The following is an 18,124-nucleotide window of genomic DNA, read 5'->3' as shown; positions in this document are numbered from 1 at the left end:
TTTCAGTGAGATAACGTATCAATGAGATAGTGCCTGGGCAAACGACCCTCAATAAACGGCAGCTGGCATCCTTGTTACTGCTTGTAGTGACAATGAAGCAGTCTGGCACATATTGAATACAGAAAAACCTGGAAGACACAGCGGCAAGGTATGCGGAGGCGGGTTTTACCCTGAGTTGTTGAAGGTGAAGAGGCAGGAGTTGTGAGCACAGAATGGGGAGGGCGTAAGGGTAGAGGGAAAGGGAGGAAGTCTTCAAGGTCAGCAGGTGGCCTCACTGGGGCTGAGGGGCCGCAGGCCCTGGCGGGCCAGGCGAGACAGGCTGCTTGGCTCCCCTTCTCTGAATTAGGAAGCCGGGGAAGTGATGTAAGGAAAAGAGTGTCTCAGGTGATTGGTAGAGAAGTCTCTTGGTTTCCAGCCTCAGCATTTTAGAAGAGGAAGGCGAATCCAAGAGAGCAAGTGCATCAGAATTCTCTAGAGAAACAGGACCAATAGGAGGTAGACACAGATTGATGATAGAAAGGTAGATGGATAGATGATAGATAGATAGATAGATAGATAGATAGATAGATAGATAGATGATAGATAGATAGATTTCTTTTAAAGATTTTATTAGAGAGAGAATGTGCACATGCGAGAGAGAGAAAGCGAGAGTGAGCGAGCAGGAGCAGAGGGAGAGGGAGAAGCAGACCCCCCACTGAGCAGAGAGCCTGATGCGGGGCTCGATCCCAGGACCCCAGGATCATGATCTGAGCTGAAGACAGATGCTTAACCAACTGAGCCACCCAGGCGCCCCTAGAGAGATAATTATTAGAAGAATTAGCTCATGTGATTACGAAGGCCAGGAAATTCCCAAGAACTGTCATCTGCCCCTGGAGACTCAGGAAAACTATTGGTGTAACCCTGTCTGAGTCCAAAGGCCTGAGAACCATGTGGCCGATGGCATGAGTCCTGGTCCAAGTTCAAAAGCCCAAGACCAGAAGCATCAATGTCTGAGAGCGAAAAAAAAAAAAAAAGCAAATTTGCCTTTCCTCCATCTTTTTGTTCTATTTGGGCCCTCAATAGATTGGCTAATGCCCACCTGCATTGGTGAGGACAATCTTTACTCAGTCTCCCAATTCTAATGCTAATCTCTTCCAGAGGCACCCTCACAGACACACCCACAAATCATCTTTTACCAGCTAGCTGGGCCTCCCTTAACCTAGTTGACATGTAAAACTAACCAGTACAGCAAGCCGAGGAAGAGAAGAGTCCCAGTGTTCTCTCTGCAGGTGCAGACCCAGGGGGAATAAACTGAGAATACAGAATAAAGGAGTCAGACACGTATATGGAATTCCACCACGGTGACCCAGTGGGACCTAGAGGTCAGCTTCTACCCACAAAGCCCTCAGCTATCAGCTGCAAACACTCATCCCCAGGCAGTGCCCTCCCCCAGCCCCCACCCCAGGGCAGTAAGTTGGAAGGGGGTTCCTGGCATTTGGAATCCCAGGCCCTGGTCTAAGGCTTTCATTTCCATGCTGATTTTATAAGCTTAACTTTCCCTGTTAGCAGATCTTTTTAGGGCCTTGACTCAGGGCCAGCGGAGCTGGGCTTATTTCCTGTCTGCCCAAATGGTATGTACCCAGAGAACCCTTGGTCCCATAGGTCCCTGGGGGGAGGCCTCAGCCCGAAGAGCCCCAAACAAGCGATAATAGAAGAGCCTTTTATATTTAGCTTTAGGATATCATAAGTGATTTTTTGGCAGCACATTTCCCTTCGTAAATAGGGCCGGATTAGGCGACAATTAAAATTAACTTTATGAGAGGCAGTAGAGCAGAGTGGTTAAGAGCCTATAAGCAAAGCGCTGATGGGCTGGTAACCACATGGACCGGTTTCCAACAGGTCCCCACCACTTACTAGCTGTCTTTGCGAGGCTGAGTTTCTTTAACTGTAAAAGGAAGACAGACAGAAGCCCTTCCTCATGGGATGTCCGCGAGGACTGCTCGAGAGAGAACGCGTGTACGGTGCTGAGCTCCGTGCCCGACCACAGAAGCGCTCCCGAAACAGTAGCAGTCATGCTTATTATCACATGGTTACTATTTCCCAGCAGATGGGATGCGCTTCGCAGAAGGGAGCCTGAAGGTAGCCTGGGGGTGGGGGGTGCAGAGGGAAAAGTCAGAGCAGGATTCAAAACGGCCAGCACACGGTCCAGAAAAACCACGCCACACCGGAAAACTGACTTGTCCACCTGCCCTCCCCGAAACCACCAGAACCTACTTTGCCAACCCTTGTTCTCAGGCTGGGGCTAGCTCCTTAGCAGGTTTCGGCTGGATCCAGCCGGAGGCATTGGCTTCTGCCCAGCTGGCCAGAGCCGATCGGGGACACACTTCTCTGGGCCAGGGCCAGGCCTGGCTGGGGACAGGGGCGTGTCTGCAAGGTGATGGGCTGTCACCCACGGAGTCACCTTTGTCCATGAAGGGCGGATGACGCAGTCAAAGCCCGTGGAAGGACAAACTCCCTTCTGCCTTGTCACCTGCCTCCGCATTCTTGCCGGGTTATCAGTCTCCTCATGTGATGTGCTTGGAAAAACGACAAGAAAACACCCACCTCTTTCTAGCCAGGACATGGTAAGAAGACCTCTTGGAAATAATCGCTGTGGCGAGAGCCCAAACAAAGTGTGTCCCAGGCCAGGAAGACCAATTGGTCAATTCCGTTGGTATGTCCTGGATCCTTCGTCGTTGTCAACAACCCTGGCACTTCAAATCTATTTTTTTTAAGTTTTATTTATTTAAGTAATCTCTACACCCAACATGGGGCTCGAACCCACAACCCAGAGATCAAGAGTCGCACGCTCTTCCGACCGAGCCGGCCGGGTGTCCCTCATTTATTGTCTGCATAGGTCATAGGTGCCTCTGATAGCAAATTCACAAGGTGACCGCTTAGTCTCTCTCCCACTGCTGTAGCCAAACCACTCACAGGCAACCCGTTACAACGTTCTGCTCTTGCCGTCCCCAGGTGATCGATGCATGGGCAAGCATAGATCATATCAGCACAGATGGTAGCATTTGTACTCATATTCGTAGTCCCTGTGCCCAGCGGAGTGCCAAACACGTCTCCCTTTAAAGAAAGTTCAGTGGTTGAAGGTTTTGGCTCCGAAGTGTGTTGCCCTCGTCCCAGCCCCGGTGCGTGCGCTGTCTGCTTGCTATTTCCACAGGCAGAGAGGCGCGTTACCAGTCGGGGCTTGCAGCTCTGGTCATACTTTCTCAGGACTGAGATTTACAAGGAGGCCACTGGGGCCTGGCTCACTGTAAACAACTTGTTATCTACCCCGACGAACTCGTTTTCTTCCCCGTTCTGTTCAGTGTCCGGCCAAAGCTTAGCTCTGGCCGCTCTTTGGTGGTGGTTTTTGCCTGAGGCTAGGGTTAGAAAGATTGTGATGCCATGGTCATCTCTGGGGAGTCCCTAGGCACACTCAGCTCAGAATTTGGGCTCGGGAAATGAGCTGCAGGAGTTTCCGAACCCTGGAGGTACGCCTCACCTCTGCTCGAGCTGACTTTTCCAGAACCATCTGAGCATCCAGACAATGTCCTCATTTTCTTTCTCCCTCTCTCTGTCTCTGGTGTGACTAGGGGACAGGCTGGACCCCTGCACTTCATCCATATAAAAGGGCCTATGGAAGAGAGTTGAAAAGGGGAAGTAGGAAGGTTGCTCCTTGTCCTGCTCTGTTCTCACAAGGATAAGCCCAGGGAGGCAGCAGGACAGAAAAGTAAAGAGAACAGAGTCTGGGGTTACACTACCTGGGCTGGAGTCACTCTGCCATTTATCAGCTGTGTGACCTTAAGCAAGCTATTTAACCTCTCTGTGCCTCAGTTTCTTCAACTATCAAATGGGGATGATGACTGGACCTACTTTAAAGGGTTGTTATGAGAGTTAATGAGTTAACAGATTGCAAAGCATTTGAAACTGCCTGGCATATGGTTAATGCTATATAAGAGCTTTAGAAATAAAAATGAAAATGATCGTGTTAGCAGTTCCTGCGTTAGATCCTTTTCCCCCTAGTCCCTGGCTGTAAGTTTCCGGGCCGCCACTCGTGGATCTGGGGCCCGCTGGTGCATGTTTTTTCTCTTGGGAAAAAGCTGAATGCTGTGGGGTGTATGGCGCATCTCTGACCCAGAGAATAGCCTCTATCTAGACAAAAACGCCTGTATAAAGGCAGGACTGTGCTAAAGTCCTATGATGCCGACCTCTGCCTGGGGTTGCCCTGGGGGCTCCACCCCCATCTCTAAGGGGCTGAGAAGAGCCCTCCCGCGAGCTTCCCCAGCCAGTGCCTTCTGGGAGAGGTTGCTCTGGCTTCTGCACTGGGCGAAGCCCTCAGCCTCCCCAAAGGCGCTTGTGCTGCCATGGCAACGCGCAGCGGCCCTGCGGAACTTCGGAGGGAGACACCAGCCCGGAATCCAGGTCCGGGTCTTGGTGGGCATCCGAGCTCATTCTGCCAGATTGGCAGGCGGGGCTCCAGACCGCGGAGGTGCCCTGCGCTCTTCAGAGGGCTGGGTTATCAGCCCAACTTCTCCTACGCCTCCTCCCCAAGCCTCTCCTGTTCTGTTTTATCCTGACCCAAGCAGTGTGGCTTCCGAGTGACCTAGCTCCAGAAAGACTTCCCGAGTCAGCTTGGCCAGGGCATCCTGGAAAGTTCCATGGTAGAAGCCAGGGACTGTCATCTAGGAAGACTTCAAAACCTCAAGGATGGGTCCCGGACCTCCCTCAGTCACCCTTGGAGACTCACTCAGTTTTTGGCATCCCTCAGTAATGGGAACCCTAATGACCTTGACCACATACACTTACATTTCCTGTGCGCAGGCAGGGCCGGGCCCGACTGTGCCAGAAGAGCGGGGGTTCAAAGGGCACGGCACCTGGTTCCCAGATGTCACCCAAACAGAGCTTAGTGCGGTTCTGTGGAAAGGTGGGGGAGGGGAGCGTATCCTTATCAACCAATACACATCCGGACTCGGTCAGCAAACCTTTGTTGAGTGCCTGCTATGAATCAGGCCCTGTGCCAAGTATTGAGCGAAGGGGAAGAGGATACAGAGATGAGTTAAGTGTGGTTCTTGTCCTTAAGGACTTTGTCCTCTGCCGGAGAAGCCAGCGACATGTATATATACAGCTAACTAACTAGCTATAACATGAGACCAAACTCATTCACTGATCTGACATTTGAATACATATTCTGGGCAGGGCACAGCAGAGAGCAAGAGAGAAAAAGCTGTACCCTTGAGGAGCTTGTAGCCCAATGAGGGAGGCAAAGAAGTAAGAAGAAAATTACGATACAGTGTGACGAGGGTGTTGATACAGCTTCGGGAGCAAAGAGCATGAATGCCTGACCAGTGCTTGGGGAATCTGGGAAAGCTTCCAGGAGGAAGTTTCATCTAAACCAAGACCCCCAGCTGCCACTTGGCATGGCCGCAATGTGAATGGCACCCCCTGGAGTTGTGCACCATTTGTGGCAGCCCAGGCTGAGGGACGGATAAGAGTTAGCCAAGAGTACCTGGCAGGTGTGGCAAACGGACAGTGGCTCATAATGGCTAGAGTGCAAGGACCAATTGGTGACTGTGGATGGAGGGAGTGTGGGAGTTGGAGACTTGTCATTTTTTTAAAAGATTTTATTTTGAGAGCGTGTGTGTGCATGAGAGCAGGGGGAGGGGCGGGGGCAGAGGGAGAGAGAGAATCTCAAGCAGACTCGACGCTGAGCGCAGAGCCCAACATGGGGCTCAATCCCAGGACCCTGAGATCACGACCTGATCAAGCGTCGGACATTCAACCAACTGAGCCACCCAAGTGCCCCGGAAACTTGTCATTTTGCAGCTATCATTGTAAGGACTGGATCGGACAAGAATTGCCAATGGATGCTAAACTCAGTGGAGATTTTATTTTTATTTATTTATTTAGGGGAGGGCAGAGGGAGAGGGAGAGAGAGAATCTTAAGCAGGTCAGGTTCTATACCCAGCGCGGAGCCCCATGTGGGCTTGATCTCAGGAACCTGAGATCAGGACCTGAGCAGAAATCAAGAGTCCCAGGCTTAACCGACCGAGTCCCCCAGGTGCCCCCCAGTGGAGATTTTAATGAGAAGCAGGACATTTGATGGTCTTAAAGTGTCTCCCCACAGACTGTTTATTATATGCAAAGGAGAAAAAAAAGTAGCTATAGGGTCGAGACCTCGGGCACCACCTTGAACTGGTGATTGAAATTCGCATCACCAATGAGAGACAGATATCAGCTGCGCGCCCCCAGATTGCAGAGCCCCGATCTAATCATGAGGAAACACCAGGTAAGCACAGCATGAGGAGCCTTCTGCTGAGAAATGTTGGCAGGAAAGAAAAACGTGAATATTTATATTGGCGGGAGGGGGAAGTGATCTGTGCAAAAACAGCAAGGTCATAAAGACCCAAATGCGTGGGGTGTTCCAGATTAACGCAGGCTACATAGAAAGAACAACGCCGGGGCGCCTGGGTGGCACAGCGGTTAAGCGTCTGCCTTCGGCTCAGGGCGTGATCCCAGGGTTATGGGATTGAGCCCCACATCAGGCTCCTCTGCTATGAGCCTGCTTCTTCCTCTCCCACTCCCCCTGCTTGTGTTCCCTCTCTCACTGGCTGTCTCTATCTCTGTCGAATAAATAAATAAAATCTTTAAAAAAAAAAAAGAAAGAAAGAACAACGCCATGCAACACCTGACGCTAGAGTAGCTCCTGTACTGGAAGGGAAGAAATGTTCTAAAGGGCATCAGTGTGGATTAAAGTATTGATTGACTCTAGGGGCGCCTGGCTGGCTCAGCCGGTTGAGCGTCTGACTCTTGGTTCCGGCTCAGGTCATGACCTCAGGGTTCTGAGATCGAGCCCCACGTTGGGGCTTCGTGCTCAGCGGGGAGTCTGCTTCTCCCTCACCTTCCCCCTCTCCCCTTCCCTCCGCGCGCTCACTTTCTCCCCTTCCTAAAAAAAAAAAAAGTATTGTAACACTGTTCCATGTAGGAAACAAAGCCATTCTCTGGCTGTGGGAGAGGATGTCTCTCTGCTTAGGAAATTCACTGAAGTGTAGGAGTAAAGGATCATGATACATACAACCTCCCCTCGCGTGGCTCAGACAGGAGTGTGTATGTGCGAGTATAAGATGGTATTCAGGATGTATATATGTAATGTGCACATACGTGTGTGTGGATAATGTATACACATGATGTGTGCGTGCGGGCAGAGAACCCAAATGATAAAGGCAATGGGATAAAATATTAACAATAGGCTTATACAAGTGCTCCTTGTGCTATTTTCATTCTTCCAGTGTTTTCTAAATTGGAAATTCTTTCCAAATAAAAATTAAAAAATGATAACCGGCTGTCAGGTACAAAGGAACAGGGGTTGGGGGAGCGCTGAGAGGTAAAAACAGCAGCCGGACCTTTGTTTTTGCAGCTTTCCTGAGCTGTAATTCGCAGATAACACCGTGTGAGTGTAAGACGTACAACGTGATTTGTATATTGCGAAATGACAAGCATCAGAGTGTTCACTAACACGTCCATCCCGTCACATGCCATTTCTTGTTTGTGCTCAGAACATTTAAGATCGACCCTCCTAGCAACTTTCAAGTATATAATACAGTCTGATTAACTATAATCACCATGCTGTTAGGTCTCTAGAACTTACTCATAAACACAAGTGTACCCTCTGACCGACATCTCCTCATTTAGCAGCCGCCAGATCTTGAAGAGACTTGCAAATTATGATTGGCATCTGGACTTTAATCCCGAGGACAATGAGGTCTACACAACCTGTATCTGTAGGGAAAAAAAAAAAAGACCTTTCGCCACAATGTTGACTCATGTTTTGTTTTGTAATTTGTAGCTTTGGGTAGTTTGGGGATTTGGAACCCTCCCCACCTCCCGCGTTACAGGGCTGCGGGGCTGAGAGAGGTAAAAGATGGATTCCCAAGGACTGCAGGGAGAGGGGTTGGCCTCAGAGGAAGAGCCAGCACAGAAGACGGGCCCCTTGCAGGCTGAACGGGGAGAGGCATCGGGGTAATTATGTTTGGGGGGAAATGTGGGGCTGTCACCTCTTGGAGTCAGAGGTCTCCGAGGGGAGAATGGGAGCTCCTTCTACAGCCCCACCCCCAATTCCCTCTCCCTGGTTTCTGCCCCCTCTGGAAGGAAGCCCAACCCCCTCCTGGGAGATGTAGCCCTCTCCCTCTGGGAAGTCTCGGATGGCTCCACCCCCGAGAGACCCCAGGAGGGAAGTTTCCGTCCAGTCACTGCAGGAGCTGGCTGGTTCCCACCCTCCCTTCCCCAGGTCAAGGCCTTCCTCTGGGCACACTTTCTTCTAGGTGGTCCCTTCCAGACCCAGCCCAGCCCTTTCCCGGAAGCCACTTTTCTCGAATCCTGGGAATCGCCTCTAGCCTTGCGGACCTGCACATGACCCTACTCTGGGCCTTCCCCTGCCTTTCTCATCTGTGTCAACGCTTACTTTTTATGTCACATTTCTTCCTTTCTGCCCAGGAAAACTCGATGCCAGTAGGAAAAGTCAGAGAAGCTGGGTTCTGCTCCAGAGCGAGCTAGCTAATAGGTCAGCCATGTCCCCAGAAACTACCGAAATAAGGGGCATTTCAGGCACCTACAAGTTGGAGAGAAAGATGCGTTTGGGCAGGTGGGCCTTGTCCCCGCTGCCTTGGGCACATCATTCGGGACTGGTTTAGGGACAGGGCTGTGGGACTGGTGTGGGGGGTGCAGCCGGGATGCTGGGAGGATTGGAGGCAAGAAAGCACCTCAAGAGGCTGTCACCGTGCTTCGAGAAGTTGGTGAGCTGACCTGAGGTCTTGGCAGGCTGTGCAGGGCCAGCTGGATGAGGCTCAAGTGTGCAGGACAGGACAGGCTTGACTTGGTGGCCAAGGGAAACGGGGCTGTGCGGTGAGGGAGCGCCCAGCTTTCCCGGTTGGCCGCGGAGCTGAGTGGCAGCGCGATTTCTTGAGAAAGGGATCATGGGGCAGGAGCGACTGTGGGTTCGAGGGGGAAGGAGGGGACGAGAAGCGTAGGGGATGTGAAACAGCAGTTGCCTGTGGGACATCCAAGTGACACCTGGACTGGGGGCTCCGGAGCACAGGAGAGTCTGGTCTGGAAACACAGTTTTAATATTTCCACACACACACACACACACACACACACACACACACACACACAGACACGGGCACTAGAACTTCCAGCCTGGCACCCTCGGAGGGTCACAGCCCAGGACGTGTTGAGAGGAGTGGCTGCGCTCCCCGGAGCCGGGCATCCGGCATTGTAAGAAGGACGGCAGCGACCGTGGGCCCAGAGACAGCTCGCTACGGGTGCTCCAGTGCCCTGCCTCTCTGTGGGCTTCCTCGGAAGGCCTGCCCTCTCTCTCTCCCCTCACCCCCGTGAATGGTGTTGTCCGAAGGCGTCTGCCGGAGGACAGTGTGTGGATGCTGGGGTGGGGGTGGGTGGGGTGCGGGGGCTTGGCAGGGAGTGGACCGCTTGTACCTCTGTCTCCTGGGATCCCTCCCGCTTCAGAGGGTCCTGAGCCCGTATTGTCTCCGTCCTCACCCCGGGCTGGTCGCTTCCCATCCCGCGCCGTCCAGGGAGGGCCGGCCCAGCCTCTCAGCGGTACAGGATGTTCTGGGGCTTGACGCCAAGAGCAGCCGCTCCCAGTCAGCACTTGGGCCAGCAGCCGGGCAGGGGAGGCGCGGCGTGGGGCGGCGCACGCCGAGGGCTGAGGGGTAAAGGTGACTTTTCTCTTAGGTTGGAAGGAAGACATTGGCGTCCAAACTTCCTGGTTACCGAACAGCTAACTGGTAAAAACCGTGTATGCGTGGAGGTGGGGACTGGGGAGTTTGCCCCCCCCCCCATGTTAGCAATCTAGAGGACGCTTCTTGGACAAGATTCCAAAATGAGCGCTTCCACACCGGGCTCCACACTGTGATTCTGCTTCACCAGGAAGCGATCTTGACTGTCCGCCAGGCATGTCCTCATTGATGCATTCAGTCACTGAGGGCTGGTCCTTGTGCTGAGTGCGCGCTGGGGTGGGGCCGGGCACTGGGCGCTTGGAGAGCTGCCAGCCGAGGTGCAAACACAGCCCGCTCATTCATGCGGTGGCATCCAGAGCCCAGCAGGGCCCAACCGTAACCGAGCAGCTGGACCTGCTAAGTTGCCTGGGGGTGACCTAGAGAGCAGAGACAAGGGCATGTGGCCTGGAAGGAAACAGGGTTCGTCTGTGGCCTGTTCTCGGAGGATGGCCTAGAATGCTGGGTAGACTTTCCACCAGACATAATTAGATTCCAGAACAGACTTGGCCAGTCAGGAAGAGGCCCAACCGAAGACCCAAAGTCACTGCCACCCTCTCCTACAGCAAAGGAAATGGGCCCAAAAAGTAGACTCCAAGAACGAACTTTGGACCGCCCTCGGGAGTAGCTTCCAGGGCTCTGGCTAACATCCTAGAGGCAGGAGGGAAGGGCTTGCCCCCCTTCCCTAACCTACAGTCTCCAGGGTCACCAGCCTTTCTGGAAAGCCTTCAATAAGAAATTATAGCCCAGGAGTAGGGCCAAGTGGACAGAGGGCTGTGCCTTCCAGGCTCACCGCAAGTGTCTCTGGCTCTCTTCCACCTCTGCTTTTTTTCTCAGGTAGAAAGAGGCCACCCAGCCGTGGAAAAGCCCCTGGTGTCCCTCTGTCCCCAGGGCCCTCACTCAATGTGGCAACTAGGGTTAGCTCTGGAATCTAGGCGCTCCTCATCCATGGCAGTGGGCTGGGAGGTCTAGACTGAATGGCAAAGCGGTGTGGGAGTGGGGATGCGGGTCATTCAGGACCTGGAAATACAGCCAGGCCCAGGCGTGTGCTGGAGCTGGCTCCTTCTGGCTCGTGACAGCCAAATGCTACATTGTCACAAACGTGAGCTGGCTGTTAAAGCTACACTGAAATAAATTCTATTAAAAATTTGGTAAGAAATAGCCCCACACTCATCACTTCCTAATCATTTTACTCTATTTCACGGTCATCTGTGCACTTACGTGATCATCTCCCGCACCTGTGTGGTGGAAATACCGCAGGGAAGCTGGTGACTTGAGATCGTGGCGGAGTGCTTATGACTCAGAGATCAGTAAATACTCTTAATCAGGCTTTGCTTTATTTGTTGTTGTTGTTGTTGATTTGCTAGACCTAAGAAAGTGAGGCGGGGAAATGTTAGTAATGCAGATTAAACTCTACTGTGAGCCAAGTCGCTAGCTGCCGCACTGTGAATAATACCAAATCATGGGGCAATCATCTCCCAGTGTCTGAAAACCATGATCCTAGTCAAGAGAGAAGTCACTCACATCACTGAGGAATGAATGAAGTTCCGACGTACGTCTTTGTTGTTTCACACATAAATGAAAAGGTCAACTAACAGTCATGTCGGAACTACATCTGTTTAGCAATGGCAACCACAAGTTGGTTACAGATACAAGAGTCCAGCAAAAACCCACGAAAGCATTCTGCGAGAATTGGTCAGCTACTGATTAACAAGTAATACTAAAATTATTACTTAATGCCAACAATATTATTAATGATAATGATGTGTGGCTAAGAAACTAGTTGAATACATTTATAAATTAATTTATTAATAATGAATCTTTTATTAATAATGTTATATGCGTTTTATAATATGTGATGTGTGTTGCATGCATACTTAATATCGGTAAAATTTAGAATTATCTTAGGTACACATATACATGTATACACTTCCCCCCAGAGAGGTGACTGTTAAACATTTATCACACGCCACTGGTTAAGCCCAAGGTTCAGAACTCCTTTGGCACCAGAAACAAGTTTCAAAGGTCTGAGAGCTACTCCAACCCCCACCAAAACTTGGTAGACGATGGACATGTGACTAAAACTCATGTGTGTGAGTTTTTTAAGCCAACAAATAAAAACCTTTCTTGGATCTCACGAGGCTATCAAGTCTACGAAGGGAGGTAGGGACTTTGCCCTTCTCATTCATACTGATAACCCGGGCACCCGCTCCGCGCCTGGCTTGTACAAGGTGCTCAGTCACGTCTTCTTGAAAAAAATGAACGCTTCTAGGTGCTAGCTTGGTGTCTCCACTCCTTGACAAACCACTTAGGTCTAGCCGCCAACTGTGCCTGTATGGACAGAATGGAAAGAAATTAGGGCAGGGAGGGAGAGTACAGGCAATGAGGGAAGTTCAGAAAAGTACATCCCAGATGGGAAGCCATTTGGCTTGGGGAAAAAACAAACATAGACCAGTCTCCTGACTAGCAACCTATGGAAATTTCTAGTTCAACCTACCACTAGTGGCTGGGAGACCTTTGACAACCACTTTACCTCTCTGATCCTCAGCTGGCTGATGTAGAAAATGATCTCGGGGGACTCCTCTAGATCTCCTTCACCAGCTTTGCCGGCTTTGGGGGCTGCTGCTGGTACGTACCCCTGCAATCTAGGGGGGATTCTGATGCACCAGAAGATGGCATCGCTTGATGCTGGGGAGAGGTGTGTTTTTCAGAAACGAATTTCCCTGTAGGAGGAAGCAAAAGCGTGCGGAAAACATTCCAGTCGGTGAGGCCGACTGAAAAAAATAGGGCTGCAGCATCCGAAAGGCTTGGATAAATGCATGGCTGACCGTTTACTAAAGGACTCGAGGGCATTGGGGTCTTCGCAGCCCATGATGTCCTTGTCCGAGTAAGAGGAGTCGGGCCTCACCCACAGTGCGGCATATTCACACTCCTGTGTTCTCGTGTCCTTCAAATGCTCTGGCTCAAGTCCCTGCAACCGCATAGGCATGCCCACACCTTCTTCCCGCAGGAAACCACCGCCGCAAGGCAGGCAAGGTGATCTGCAAAATGAAGCCCAGCAGCTTCCGGAGAGCAGACAGGAAGCTGCTCCTCGGCTCCGCCCCCCCCCCCGCCACTTCCTGTCCCCAAAGGCAGTGTGGGCTCAACTCCCTGTGAGTGCAAGTCCTAGGCTTCTCGCTCTGCTCTGCCCCATCTCCTGATGCTGTGAGAAGGGTACGGCTGGCGTTTTGCAATCCTGCCGCCACACTGCTCATAGCAGTGGGAGCCTTCCCCAGTGGTGCTTTCCTCCTGCTTCTCTGCTGTTCAGGATGTCTCCAGCTGCCTGCTAATTTGAGCCCAAATTCATGGCCTCACCTTCGAGAAGTTACCATGAGTCGACACGTGCTCTGTGCCAGGCATATCGAATCCAAGCGTGGTCATAGCCCCTGAACCCAGTAGCTAGTCTAGGTTAGGCTGTCTGCTGTCTGTCACATGAATGAGTGAAGAAGTCTTCAGAACAACCCTGAAAGGCACCTGCCTTTAATTCCCTGTTCTACCAAGCAGGAGACTGAGGCATAGGGGAGTTAAGTTTAAGTTGCCCGAGGTCATGGTTAATAAGAGGAAGAGTCAGGATTCAAGCCCAGGTCTGCCCGACTCCGAATCCTGGAGATGCTTTGTATACATGGTTCTTCAAGTCTCTCCCTCCCTCAGCCTCCCTCCCCCGGGAGGGTTCTGGCCTGGCACACTCAGCCCTGTGATATTTTGGGTTCCAGTTACACCTGTGGAGCAGCTGCGCCCTTCAGGCGGGGGGCACCTATAGCAGGTGCCCCGTCTACAGGTTCACTGCCCTTCACACATGGCTTGTCACATCCAGAGGATTGGCCGGATAATAAGGCGCTGCCCCTGGGAATTTCGCCCGCCTTCCCGGGATAAGCAGACCATTGGCCAGACCCAAACCCTGGTACATCAGGGGAAGAGGCACTTCCTAGAAGTTCTGGTGGTAGAAGGATTTCCTTTCACGTAGCTGCTGTGCAGCCGGGAACCAGGTAGGGGAGCAGGGAGGATGGCTCCGCCTTCCATTAGGAGGGATGCCCCCAGACCCCCCACTCTGCTGCTATGGAACCTACTGACCCCTTGTGGGCAGAGTGTAAGTGCACTGTGACCAGACAGCCTTCGAGGGCTCAGCCCCACAGCCACCTGCCTCTCCGGAAGCTGGGCTCCCTCATCTTCCTGTTCTTTGGAAGCCTTTTTACCACGCTTCCCAGGTTCGAGGTTTGATCTGTCTCTGACAGTGCTGTGCGGTAGGTCTCTGGACCTTGCTGCGCCTTGCTTTCTTTCCCTGGAAAATGGGGATTAAAAAAAAAAAAAAGACCCCTGCCATATTTTAAGACACGAGGAAAAGCTTCAACTGGGGGGGGGGGAATGTATGGGTAAATTCAAGACGCCAAGGCCCCAAGTAGACATTCAAGAAATTCTTGTAGCCTGATCAGAATGATTAGAGATCATTTGACGATATTAATCAAACTTTTTCATGTCACAGCACACAGAAAATATTTGGCTAGCGCCCTGGGAGAGAAAGGAAGAGGCTTCTGTGGGGCAGAGCTGCTCAGGCTCGGCCCAGCTAGCCCAAAGGCCAAGGGCGCAGACAACGCTGCGTTCCTGGAGTCCTTCTGCAGCCCCTGAGCTATTCCTGGCCGCCGTAGACAAAAGCCTTGGTGACATTCTCTTTCCCCTCTTTCCTGTGGGTCAGCCAGCAGAGGGCTGGGGTGGGAGGCCCTGCTCTCTGAGCACTCCCCCCCCGGGTGGGAGTGGTCGCCGGGCAATGGGCAAGGGTCTTCTCTGCCTGGCTGTGGCCAGGGTAGCCGGCTCGCTTGCGCTCCTTTCCTTTTTTTTTTTTTTTAAGATTTTATTTATTTATCTGACAGAGATAGAGACAGCCAGTGAGAGAGGGAACACAAGCAGGGGGAGTGGGAGAGGAAGAAGCAGGCTCATAGCGGAGGAGCCTGATGTGGGGCTCGATCCCATAACGCCGGGATCACGCCCTGAGCCAAAGGCAGACGCTTAACCGCTGTGCCACCCAGGCGCCCCTTGCGCTCCTTTCCTAATGCAGGAAGGTGAGGAGGCCACAGCCAGCCACAGACCTCGAGGCAAGCGAAATCGTGAGAGGGGACATCTGCCTTCTGTCTCCTCCCAAGATTCTTGTTCTCTTTTCTCCTCCTGCTACCCCCTCACATCTCATTGATGCATCCATCCCCAAAGCCCTTAATAAGGGGCAACCAATTGCCAAACCCCGTGCCCGGTACTGGGATTACAGGATGGAACAGTTGGCTTCAAGGAACTCAGTCCGGTAGAAAGAAAGACCTGGAAGGAGAGGCAGTGAAGAAGGTGCCCTAGGTCTTATGGATGTCTGTAAAGAGGAGGGAAAACGCGCGGGCTGGAGACAGCCTCGGAGAGCCTCGGAGAGCCTGGGAAGTTTGCAAGGACACTTGCAGCATAGATGGGGGCTGGGGGAGGGAAGAGAAGCTGGGGAGTCATGAGGCAGCTTTCCAGAGAGAAGGACGCGCACAAAGGAGGCATTGAGACATGGGAGAATGAAGCATGTTCAAAGCACTTCAAGCAGTCCAGTTACGCGAGAATATAAAGCACTAGACGGGGTGGGGGGTGAGGAAGCCAGGCAGGCGGTAGCCAGATCAGAGAGGCGCCAATTACAGGCGTCTTTACTTCATCCTAAAGGCAACAGGGGGCCACTGAGGCATTTGGAACAGGGGAGCACCATGATCCAAGTGACTTTGAAGGAGCACTGCTCCGGCAGCAGAGGGAAGGGCGGTGTCAAGGCGGAGAGGCTGCTGAGGAAGCTTGCTGCAGTCATTGGGGTTATATGGGTCCAAAGATCAAACTAAGACATTGTCAGTGAGGGCAGGAAAGAGGGATTCGAGAACCTTCGAATGAGCAGAATCAACAGAAGGTGATTGTTGTGGAGAAGTAGGTGACATGGGAGGGGCGTCATGCCTAGAACAGTGCCGGTTTTCCGGCTTGAGTCACGGGGTACACGGTGGTCCCATTCACTGAGACTGGAACACAGGGAGGACGCAGGCTGTGGAAGGGGTGGAGACGAGCGCCATCGTGGATAGGCTGGCGTTGAGGTACTTGCGCGACGTCAAGGGGGGACTGTCTCATAGCCACTTGGATTCAAAAGTGTTATCACTCAGCGGCAGAGGTCTGGGCTGGAGGTAGGAATTTGGACACCTTCGACATATGGGAGTGGTTGAAGCCATGGTCATGAATGACTTCCAGAAGAAGGAGAGGGCTAAGGGTGGGGCTCTGGACATCACATCACTGAAGGAACGTAAAGAAAGTGGGAGAGAGCCACGTGTCCTGGAAATGAAGAGAGGAGAGAATGGCCGTCAGAGCCAGATGCCCCAGAGAAGTCAAATGAGACAGGGCCGAAGCCAGACAGCAGCGGGCCAGTTCCAGAAGCTTAGACTGCGAAGGGTTAGAAAGAACAGAAGCTCGAAGGGGGCTCCGTGTCAAAGGAGGTTTTTGTCGAAGACAGTTGTTCAAATTTCCATGCTGAGGGGAAGAGATGGAGGGGGTGGGGAAGTTGAAGCTTCGGGAAAGAGAGAGAAAATGAGTGATGGAGCAAGGCCCAAGGGGAGGTGAGGGGGACCGGACGCCAGCACACCAGAGAGGTGGGTCTCATCCTTGGGCAGGAGGGGGGGGTGGGGGTAGGAGAAGAGAGCGTAACAGGTTGGGTTTGCTGAAAAGCCAATTCTTTTTATTTTAAGATTTTATTTATTTATTCAAGAGAGAGAACTGGCAAAGGGAGAGGGAGAAGCAGACTCCCCACTGAGCAGGGAGCCCAATGCAGGGCTTGATCCCAGAACCCCGAGATCATGACCTGAGCCGAAGGCAGACACTTAACCGACTGAGCCTCGCAGGTACCCCGAGAAGCCAATTCTGAGATCGAGATCAGCAGGTTTACTAGGGAGTGCTCTTGGGAGGACTTCCACCACCCACGGAAGGGAAGGAATGGGAGCAGGATGGGAGGAAGGAGATGTTGGGCTGCAACGTGGGTTCCACAAAGCCTCGGGCAGCCCCATGGGAAGCTCTGAAGCTAGGAGTGGGGACCAGGGGGTTGGCCTTTATACTCAGTCCTTCATGGGGTGCAGGCTGCCCTGGGAAGGGGGCTTTCTTCAGCTGAAGCGATCCCCAAAGGGGGCTGAGGGCTGAGGGCCGTGGGCCACAGGCACCGCTGAGTCCTTCAGTCCGGAAGGGGGTCCCGGAAGCACATCCAGTGCCCACGGCAGAGAGGAAGGGGGCGCTGTTGCATTTGAGTTGAATCTGTGGGCCAGCCAGTGGCACTGAAGAGGAACTGATCAGGGACATGGGGCAGGATTGCCAAGTGGTGTTGTGGTCTTAGTTAAAGCTAGAAGACGAATCATTTAGACACACCCAAACAGTGCTCAGATTTCAAGGTCCCTCATCTTTGGCCACTTGGATCCGTCTTCTCTCCCTTGGATTAGTTTGTACCAGGAAATGTGTATATTATTTAGAGAACATTTTACGACACTGTGTTCCTAAATTCCCCAATTTTTTACCTCAACGATTTCCTTTTTTAAAAAAAGGTTTATTTTTTGTCGTAACCTACACCCAACATGGGGCTCGAACTGACCGCCCCCGAGATCAAGAGTCACATGCTCTTCTGGCCGAGCCAGCCTACCTCAACTACTTCCTAAACGCGACTCAGATCCAAGGATTTTGGTAGATAACCATTATTTCTGTTATGACAGTCGTTACTTATGTTAATGCCAACAATCTAAATCACAGGTAAATAAAACTGTGGATATTGCGTGTTATAAAAACCCCTCAGGAAACTATTTCTGAGCAATGAATAAACACTTGTCTCTGAGCGGATGAATGAAAATCACGGGCGTCAGGACTAAGCCTAATTAGTAGGCAAATACAATATGTAGAAAATGACAAAGGAAAACTAATTATAAAGCTACAAAGGGACACGCATGGCAGTGTGGCCCGACACAGAACGGGCGGTGCCCCGGGTACTACAGTGACAAAAGAGAAGTCCGCTGCCTAATTACAGGGGCTTTCTAAACCCATACAGGAATGACACAGATGACCTTCAAAAACAGAGAAGAAAGGGTCCCCGCGTGGGGGGGGGGCAGAATGAGAGCCCCCTGGGCTTACAGCGTGGGCCACGCCGTCCACTGCGCCTCACTCAGGAAGACAGCTTGCCAGCCCAGAGCAACTCTGAGCCAGTGGCAACGACTTTTCTAACTGGCCGTAGCAATGTGGTTCCTAGGACAAAATGAAAAACAAAGTCAGCCTTG

The 18,124-nt window shown here is 52.1% G+C and overlaps 1 long non-coding RNA gene across 4 annotated transcripts; it reads right to left on the bottom strand.

The window, feature by feature from the left end:
* Positions 1–1,450: 1,450 nt before the first annotated feature.
* On the bottom strand, positions 1,451–17,920 carry LOC123787796 (uncharacterized). Of its 4 annotated transcripts, none has more exons than XR_015723395.1 (8): positions 12,334–17,920; positions 11,022–12,131; positions 9,502–10,180; positions 8,812–9,114; positions 8,471–8,617; positions 7,658–7,788; positions 4,819–4,926; positions 1,451–3,646 (listed from the first exon to the last, which is right to left on the bottom strand). It is a non-coding gene; the product is annotated as an uncharacterized LOC123787796 (long non-coding RNA). The 4 variants fall into 4 exon arrangements; XR_015723396.1 differs by lacking the exon at positions 8,812–9,114 and having other exon boundaries at positions 1,451–3,093; positions 3,515–3,646; XR_015723394.1 differs by lacking the exon at positions 8,812–9,114 and having other exon boundaries at positions 11,022–11,169; positions 11,923–12,131.
* Positions 17,921–18,124: the final 204 nt, after the last annotated feature.

The sequence above is a fragment of the Ursus americanus genome, chromosome X (genome assembly GCF_024610735.1).
Source record: "Ursus americanus isolate L20-20 chromosome X, mUrsAme1.1.p, whole genome shotgun sequence".
Classification (NCBI taxonomy): Eukaryota; Metazoa; Chordata; class Mammalia; order Carnivora; family Ursidae; genus Ursus; species Ursus americanus.
The sequence above is the reverse complement of the archived record's forward strand: the minus strand, read 5'-3'. Positions and strand labels throughout refer to the sequence as shown.